Source organism: Porites lutea, chromosome 6, assembly GCF_958299795.1.
Source record: "Porites lutea chromosome 6, jaPorLute2.1, whole genome shotgun sequence".
Taxonomy (NCBI): domain Eukaryota; kingdom Metazoa; phylum Cnidaria; class Anthozoa; order Scleractinia; family Poritidae; genus Porites; species Porites lutea.
The window spans coordinates 22,735,161-22,744,440 of NC_133206.1; the positions used below are offsets into that span (position 1 = coordinate 22,735,161).

At 38.4% G+C, this 9,280-nt stretch overlaps 1 pseudogene; it reads left to right on the plus strand.

The window, feature by feature from the left end:
* The first annotated feature begins 1,440 nt into the window (after positions 1-1,440).
* On the plus strand, positions 1,441-7,704 carry LOC140942031 (uncharacterized; annotated as a pseudogene).
* Positions 7,705-9,280: the final 1,576 nt, after the last annotated feature.

Genomic DNA, 9,280 nt, shown 5'->3' on the forward strand with positions numbered 1-9,280 from the left:
GGGTCCTACCAATTACAAGGAGTGGATCTCGGGTCCTTTTTTCTTGAAGGAGATAATTAAGGTATATAGAGAATACTTCATGGAAAGTGCTGGCGTACGGTATTTACGCACGAGTTGTTGACGTATCAGAAATCGAACGAGTGAGCGCAGCGAACGAGTAAGATTTCTAATACAAAAACGACGAGTGCGTAAATACCGTATAAAGCACTTTCCATGTGGTATTGTGTTTATTATATACATACTGAGACATTCATCATTTTGGCGGCCCTTTTTTTTTAAATCTTTCAAAAATGCTAAAATTTGCCGCTGTACACTTACCGCAAAATGACAACGAAAACGAAGTATCAGCTTTTTAGTGAAAACGTTTGTTAAAAACATAAATGACGGTGAGGATATGAGGTAATCCAAGAACTATAACTAATTTTAACTGTTTGTTCTCAATGCACAATTCAAAATGAGTGAATTCAAGTAAAAGGACAACTTCTCGTTCTGTTTATCCCTTTCCGCTGTTGTTTCGCCGGCTCTCTACCGTTTTCTTTATCGACAGTGAAACAAACGAAACTATTCCACTCCATTTCCGAAATGTTTTTCACTTTTTTAGCGAGAAAAACTCTTTGAGTAAAACTTTTCTCGTTGAATGTGTGCGAAGCGGCGCTGCAAGCTGCAATAAAAGGCGGGAATTTTGGCGCGAAACTCACACACCTCTGTGGCTTCTGATTGGACGTATCATTTTTTTCACGTGTGAAAACCATCGTTCGCTCCTCTGATTGGCTAGAACTAATTTGCGTACGAAAATTTACGACGTAGGTTTTTGGTGAATATTTCTCAGTATGTATATAATAAACATTGTTCCTTTTGTCTTTGAGGCCAAAAGTAGTATTCGCGGCACAAGAGAGGCTCTCTTCGCTGGGTAATAATCACATCCACTGTCTAACATACATTGATCTGAAAGAAGTCTTTGATTGATCTGTTTCTAAGAAAAACCCAAGGAAGCTTGAGCTTCGTACTGAATATTGAAAGATCATGATGCAAACATCGTGTATCAAATCTAACGAATAATACGGATTTACAACTTTCTTTCTACTTTTTTTCTTTTTAAATAGTGACCGTGTCCCGCATTTTCATTGCAAAAAATTGTAAAATAAAGTACTCTATTTTAAAAAAACCACTTTACTGAGAAGATTAAACGTTTGGCAAATACCCACGTTTTTCAAAATGCTCGAAATGCAGTCTTGAACCAACCTAATTCCCCCCACCTCAGAGACTTGGGCCTCTAGCATCGTTCGGTCCGTCTCCTAGTTGGATCGCACCTCCCCGTAAAAATCCTTGCTACCGGCCTGAAGTAACCGTATGTCAATGCTGTGCTATATCTGACAACATCTATGTAGTGGGAAACCTTTATAGATTAAAGATCGATGTAGTTGTAGATGTAGAGGGATCATGGCGGAGAGTCGGTAGGTTTTTCATTTAGAGCCGCTTTGTGGTTCGGCAGTGATTTTGTTTACGCGAAGTTTTCTGAGATTTAAACTTAAGTTATAACTCGACCTTCCTGTCATTTCAACAGTCAAGTGTAATGATTCTGTTAGCTTTTCTTTCTTGTTTTCTTTCTTCTTCGTGAAGGACCAATTAGCTTCTTTTCAATTAAAGCAAATTGTTCAGAGTTATGTCCTGCATGCAGTGGGCAGTTTGAATGTAAATGATCTGAATGACCTTGACTAAAACACCACACGGGTACATACGGGTACATACGAGTAACATACGGGTAACATACGTATATATACGGGTGACATACGGATACATACGAACTTGTGACTTTTTCATTTTTTAAAATAATTTTCAGTTTAAGAAATTTTGAAAAGTGTAACTCAAGTCAGAACCATTGAAATATTCATTTGTAACCGTTTTTAAGAGTTTCTCAAAATGTAACTTAACTAATTCATATCATTTACCACAGGTAGCGCGAATTTTTTTTCAGTTTGTTTTCCTCTTTTCCATTTTTTATTTCAAATAAGGCGTAACTAGCGCATGCAATCACCAGTAACCAAGAACACGTTCATGAGCACTTTCAGTGTTTGTTGGAGACGGGTGGGGAGGCGGTCAAGATGAAAATGCACGGCAGTGAAGAAAAAAAAGCGAACAGGAACATGGTCGTGCAAAACAACGATAAAGAAAGACACAAAAAAAAGTGTGCTGCACGTGCAAAGTTGTTTGTTTGCTAATTTTGCACTTTTTCCGAAAACCTTTCTAGAAATAGCTTTATATTAAAACAGTGGATAGTTTTTTCGTACTTTCTGATTGGCTACTCAAACTCGGGATATCCAGTTCTATTCACCTCCGAGCGAAGCTATAGTAGCGTAAGTGGCTTCTCGAACTCTGCCGGCAGGCTCCCGGCTTTGCTTCCGTAACAAGCTAAAAACGAAGAAAATTCACAGATAATCGAAGAAGGCAACGAAATTCGGTTTGGAAGTTTTAACAGGTAATAGCTTTGTCTGTTTGACTTGAATTTATTGATGAACCGGTGAAATAGTCTTTTAAAAAGCGGATAGACAAGTGCGGAAAGAGAAAAATGCGGATAACCAAAAAAACCATCACTAATTTTAAATCTAAACTGTGCGTAAAGATCGGCGCGTTGATTCGCCTATTGTTGGTTTAACCATGACGTCACTAAAATTCAAACTAAATAACTATCGATCCTACCGAGATTTTACTTAGAGCAGCTGAAAACTAATTTTCATACAAATTTTTTCGCTTCAAAAGGGTTCTTTGTTTTGTGACAGAGTACGCTTGAATTTCTAAACTTTTGCGTGACGCGGCATTTACATGAGGGGCCTAGAGAGCTGTCATGTAGGTTAAAAAAATGACTTATTTCGAGAAATTTTGCTATCTAAACAGCTCATGTATTAGAAAAAGAATTACTTTAATGTTTATGAGTTTCTCGAAGAATAAATTCACGCTTTTGTAGCAAAACTCGGTAACAGATGTTTCTGTTGGTTTCCATCCGCCATGTTGGAGCTCATCCAGGTGAGCACCAGCATGGCGTCTCTATACAAATCTCTGTAAGTTTGGGTAAAACATTTCTTCGGATATCTCGTATACGAAATATTCCTCTGACCTGAATCTTGGCGAGGGTACCTCCTTTCATTTCCCAGATTCTGGACTTTATCTATTGAACGGTTTTGATTTTTCTTTTGATCTATTTTGAATGGCGTGACACTGAAAACCACCAATTTCGCGCTTGGCTTTTTTTTTTCGACCCCAGTAGCGGCTCTTCCGGCTATATTTCAGACAAAAATGCTGTTAAAATAATAATAATTAAAATCTTTATATAAGAAGTCACCATCACCCATGGGTGGTTTTCAGACGAGACCTGTCACTGATAAATTAAAACTATACAAAATAATAAAAACACTAAGTACGTAAAATAGACAACAAAAGGTACAAAGTCACATTGTTCCTATCAAAATTATGCTAAAAGATGTAAAACAGCGTTTCTAAAACTGCGAATACTTTCACTGTTTCTGACTTTAAGAGGAATCTCGTTCCATGCTTTAAATTAAAAATACGAAAGACGTAGTTGGCCTTTCAGTACAACGATAGAATTCTCAAATTGGCCTTGACGCGTTTGGTAATTGCAGTAATTGTGGACTAAAGACCCAGTATTAAAATGATAATTGTGATCCAAGAGGCCATTAAGCCGATGAATGCGTCGTCGAACCCGAAGATTGATCCACCTAAGATCGATAAGCGCCTGAGTAGATGAAGAGTGTACAGGACGATTGAGAACAATCTTAGCCGCCTTATTGTGCAGTATATGGAGGGAATCCATTAACACTTTATTATAAAAAAAAAAAACGGTAATGCCATGGCACTAACAAATAGATTAGGAGCAAAGATTGGAAGTATACGTAGATGCCTAATCCTACTCAGAACGCCAGGTCTTTGATTAACCTTCTAGCTCACAAAATCAATATGATCAGCCCAAGAGAGATTTTCGTTAATCACTATTTGCTGCGGAGTGACCGAAGGGAGCGAGCAGCAACATAATCAGGATTTAAAGGAAATATATAAGGGGCGAGGAATTCTCAAATTCATCACTTTTTACCACAATGCATTGCATTTAACCACACTTTTTACCACAATGCATTGCATTTAACCAGAGTGCATTGCGCCACGAACAACTCAAATAAAAAACACGGGGAAGTTCGGAGAGAGTGCATCGTTCGCTGCTCAGACTTAGAGTTTTCTTTGTGGCAAATTTTCTACAGCACGGTTAGAGGTCTTACCAAATTTTAAGACACATAGGAGTCTTTCAGATGAGTACGATGGTTAACTTGGGGATTGGATTTCAATTTAAGAGCCTTTGACTCGTCCAGGTGTTAAACCTGACGAGAAGATGAGCATTTGCTCTTCGACTCCGCAACACGGGGGATGTGAAAGTGAGAAAATGTCAATCAATGATATTCTTAAGAAACTGTATGAGCCGACAATGGATGTGATTTTGACCATTCGCTTCAAAATAACAGCGGAAATCGAGATAACAAAACATATGTTTTGTGTCCTACTTTGCAGATGAGGACGTGTATCGGCGTTTTGAAAAGCATAATTATGTTCTTTCATTCATTCATTGCCATGGAATATGCGTTTACATTGTTTTTTCACTGTTAATAACTCGGTTAATGCCCCGGTTAAAGCGGCTGGCGATCATCTTGCCGGCGGAAGTTTCATGGAAAAGGAATAAAATGAAAGACTTTTCCTATAAATTACGTAATTAGCCTCTGTGGTGTAGTGGTTAGGTGTAGTCGCGTCGAGTCGAAGGTGCTGAGTTCGAGTCCTACCGAATTATATTTTCCTACTTTCTTTTTTTTTCCGTTTTTGTGTCGTTGTTTTCTATAAATATATAACTAAATAACTGTTACTTAATAAAGTGCAACAAACAGCAAGAAAAGTATTGTGTTTCCAGAGAAAATATTGTGCATCGTATATTAAATATATGGATAAACAATCTGAATTTCTATTATTTCCTACAATTTACTGTGGGAAAACCAGGGTTGATAACCACTTGATCATTTTCTAAACAATGTTCCCACGAGTTCTTTCTATAGACTGATAGTAATTATTCTAGTACTTTCCAACATGTAAATAGGACATTCAATGTCATTTTTGATTCTTTTAAGTCTCACTGCCTAACTAATGCCAGTATCAACAGAATGTGCCGCAGCATTACTATCTTTTAGATACCCTAGTCACTAGTCAGTATTCATACAAAGGCAACTGGGATCACTACTCAAAATCTTCAGCGGTCGTCAAGTAGCGTGGATTCGTCAATCTGACTAAATCGCTGTATAACCATATTTATTGACTCATTGATGATATTTTAGGTTTTTTGGTTTTGTAATTTTTTTTGGCATAATTTTTGTATTTAAGGGTTTTCCGGAGTTTCAGGATGGCCCGAGGTGGTTCCGGGCCTGTTCCTTGTTGGTTCTACAGATTCTCATGAACGCGAGCGTTGATTGATATTGAGAGCCTAAAACACGGCTCTTTTGTGGGGAAACAGGGCGAGTAACGAGGCAAGTGCGAATTAGGCGAACCAACGCGCGCCGATTTTTCCGCGCAGTTCACCCTATTTTTTGTTTTGTTTTGTTTTTTAATTTTTGTTTTATTCAAGGAATTTCAATCTCTTATTTCAATGATAAAAGTTTATACTCGTGTTTTCCTCTCGGAAGATGGACATCAAATTACTATTAAATATAATTTTTTTGCAAAATCCAACTAGTGGTCTATTATCAATTCTACGTTTTGATTGGTTGAGTTACTACTAGGCTACATGTTATAGCCCACTAGTAGCGAAAGGCGCCGGCTTTTTGCTGGCGGCAAAAAAGGATTAAAGTCTAGCTTTAACTGGCTAAAGTTGTTTTGTCTTGATATTTTTGACCAACTAGTTTGATTTTACTGAAACAATTATTCCTCTCGCCCTCATTGCCTCTGAGTCAATAGCCCATTCTTCCTTCGGCCACATGGGCTATTGACTCACAGCCCATTCGGGCTCGAGGGATAATTGTTAAATAACCAGCTAGGATTTGAATATAGCAGAACCATAAAAGAAACCTGCTTCAGTAACACACAAATAGTAAATCTAAATTAGTGAAGTTTTTTTTTTGGTTATCCGCATTTTTCCATCCGCATCTGCCATCCGCCGCAAGTATCTGGTATGCGTTTTACAGAAACCCGTTAAAAAATTAATTTAAGGGGCCGGTCAGTATTTATCACCTCGGGGGGGGGGGGGGGGGGGGGGGGGTCGGAGGATTTTGGGGGGGATCACTTGATTTTTAGGAGAACAGAGGGGGGGATCAGTCGTAACTGAGAGCCCAAAAGGGGGGGATCACTGAAAATTTTGGAAGGATTCAGAGGGGGGACCACTCAAATCTGCTTGAACAATGCCAGTTTGAAAGCATACAACATAAATGTGCCCATTCTGCTGGGAGATGATAGCATTTGCAATCTCAATTTGTTCTAACACAACTTTATTTAAAAAACGGAAGTCTGTCATACTGGCGAATGTGTGCATTTCAATTTATATCGAGAAAGTTTTGTTTTAACGCTTTTATATTTTTCCTTTTATAACGTGCTCATGACTTAGTTAATATTCATCTTTAAACATGACAGGTGAATTCTAAATTGTGAACTATATAAACTTCTGATAACTGAAACATTGTAAAAAGCGTGTTTGTTTGTTTTTTCTGAGTTAAATACGTACCGAAATGCTTCAGAAAACAGTAAGGCCGAAATACCCGGTGCGGCATATCTTAGTAAAATAGAGAGTTTTATTGAGGACCACTACGTCCGAGGAGAGCTCTTTTTTGAATTTTGTCGGGATGCCTGCAATAAGCAAAGCGATGCAAGCTCCACACTCTGTTCCTGGTGTACCAACAACAGATGGGTGGGACCAGTAACAGAAAGAATCCCTCAGCCTGTGCCAGACAAGCAAAATCCCGGGCACTTTATGGATGTGTACGAAACGCCGACAACAGGTCGTGCTCCAGACGATTATCTACCGAGGAAATGTCTGAAGGACTTGTACTTTCTATGCAACCTATAGTGTCGAGGAAAAGCATGTCATTGAATACCTAGGCCATCTAAATGATATCAACATCAGGAAGGATATTAGAACAAGAGAGGCTAAGGAGAAAAAAAGGTTAGAAGAGGAACTAACATACAAGGACTACCAGTGGGGCATACTTATTGAGAATGGGAAAGTTGAAAAGCTGAAGGTGAGACAGCTCGACCTGTACCTTAAGGAACATGGCCTGACCACTGTTGGTATAAAGCTGGACAAGATAAAGGCAATTCGCTACCATTACTATCGACAGAGAAGTCCAGGCAACGGGAATGAGTTGTCCAGCAGTGAGGAAGAGAGTGAAGAATCAGATACGGAGTTAGATGATGACGAGGATAGCGAAGATGATCTTGTCATTGTTGATCTCGATGAACAGTCAACTGTTCGTATGCCAGTTTTAACTTTTGTACCAGATGACCAAATAGCTGAAGTTACTGTACATGCAAACACTGGATGAAAAAAAAAAAAAAGGAAAACAAAAAGAAAACAAACAAAAAACCGAACAAAAAAAATTATAAAAATGTGAGCAAAGCTACAAAGGCTGATCTATTACACTATAGAAGAAAATAAAAAAGGAGACAGGAACAGTGGCCGATCCTAGCCCTTCCAGATGGCCGAATTGTCCTAAATATGACCTGCTGATAGGGGCTTGGCGGACTGCTATTTGGCACTCTAAAAAAAGTAACTTTGCGGTTTCAAGCACTGATTGCAGTTTCAAGCACTTTGCAGTTTTAAGCAAGATTGCTTGTATGTCAACTGAATTCAGATGTCTGGATCCAGACTAGAAAAAGACACGGATCAAGAGACACTTTTAAAAAAAGACTGCGCGATAACGGCTTTATTATGCTGTAAGTACATCATAGTTAGAAATACTACCTGTATATGAACGTTTAAAACACTAAATATACTTGTCGAAAGGTGAATATGGGTACAAAGACATGGGGGGGGGGGGGGGATCACGAAAGTTATATATAGTTATGAGGGGGGATCACTTCAATAAAATAACATTTAAAGGGGGGATCGGCTAAATTTCATCGTGTTTAGCCCAAACTCCTCCGACCCCCCCCCCCCCCCCCCCCAGGCAATAAATAATGACCGGTCCCTTAGGATTGGCTTACATTTATCTAGATTCACTTCTAGGTAGTTCAAAAGGTGTTTAACTAATTAAAACTGTCTTCAGAGGTACATTTCAGTATACAGCAGGCCATTCTTGCTAGACAATGGGACAAAGATCAGACAGCTTAAACTTATAACTTTGAATGTTCTTAGAGGGTTTGAATGGGGTTTAGTGTTTGGTGTTATTTGTCCATTATTTTTAGTGTTTGTTGTTAAATTGGCCAGTTTTTTAATGTTTACTGTTTTCGGAGAAAATACTATTAAGTGTTTAGAAGATTTTTGTAAAAGATCCATAATCTTTTAGCACTGTCAGTTCTTATCTGATTTTGGAAAATAGGTAACGAAATCAGTCATGAACTTTGAGCCTGTGCTCAAAGAGGCTGTTGCAGTCTTCAGACATATTCGGTAGTCTTCAGAAATCTTCGGCAGTCGTCGGGAATCTTCGGTAGTCTACGGAATTCTTTTGAAATAATCGGGAATTGTCGGAAAATAGCCAAAACTCCTTGATATACTTAATGAAATAATATTGGCCTTGTAAAGCTGTTTTTGTTTCTTTCTGGAAAAAAATTTACTGTTACAGTGAAGTTTTTACCGTTAGTGTTAAAATGCCCAAATTTTAACTGTTTCATGTTACATGCAATAATGCAGAGCCAGAAAATTAAGTGTTTAGTGTTATCGAGGTACTCCTATTCAGACTCTCTTCTTAAGGCTTGTCATGCAACCTCTCCTAAAGCATCCCACTGCACGCGATAGAAAGTCTCCAGTACCAGGAGTACCCAGGAAATAATCTACCCAATTTCAAAGTAGAGATAAATTTATAACCAAAAAGCTTTTTTATCTACTCTGGCGAAGACATTTAGTGTATTAGATTTGGTCAAGACCAAAATGAAAGCTCTCGTGCGATCTTTTTTAAAAGGAAAGTCTTTCTGCGGTAATGTAACATTTGCCATAAATAAGAAACATTCTGAATTCCTGCTCAATTGAAAACCAGTCACTGGTAAGCGGAGAAAAACAACAACGACAACAACAAAAACAAAAAACACGTCACCT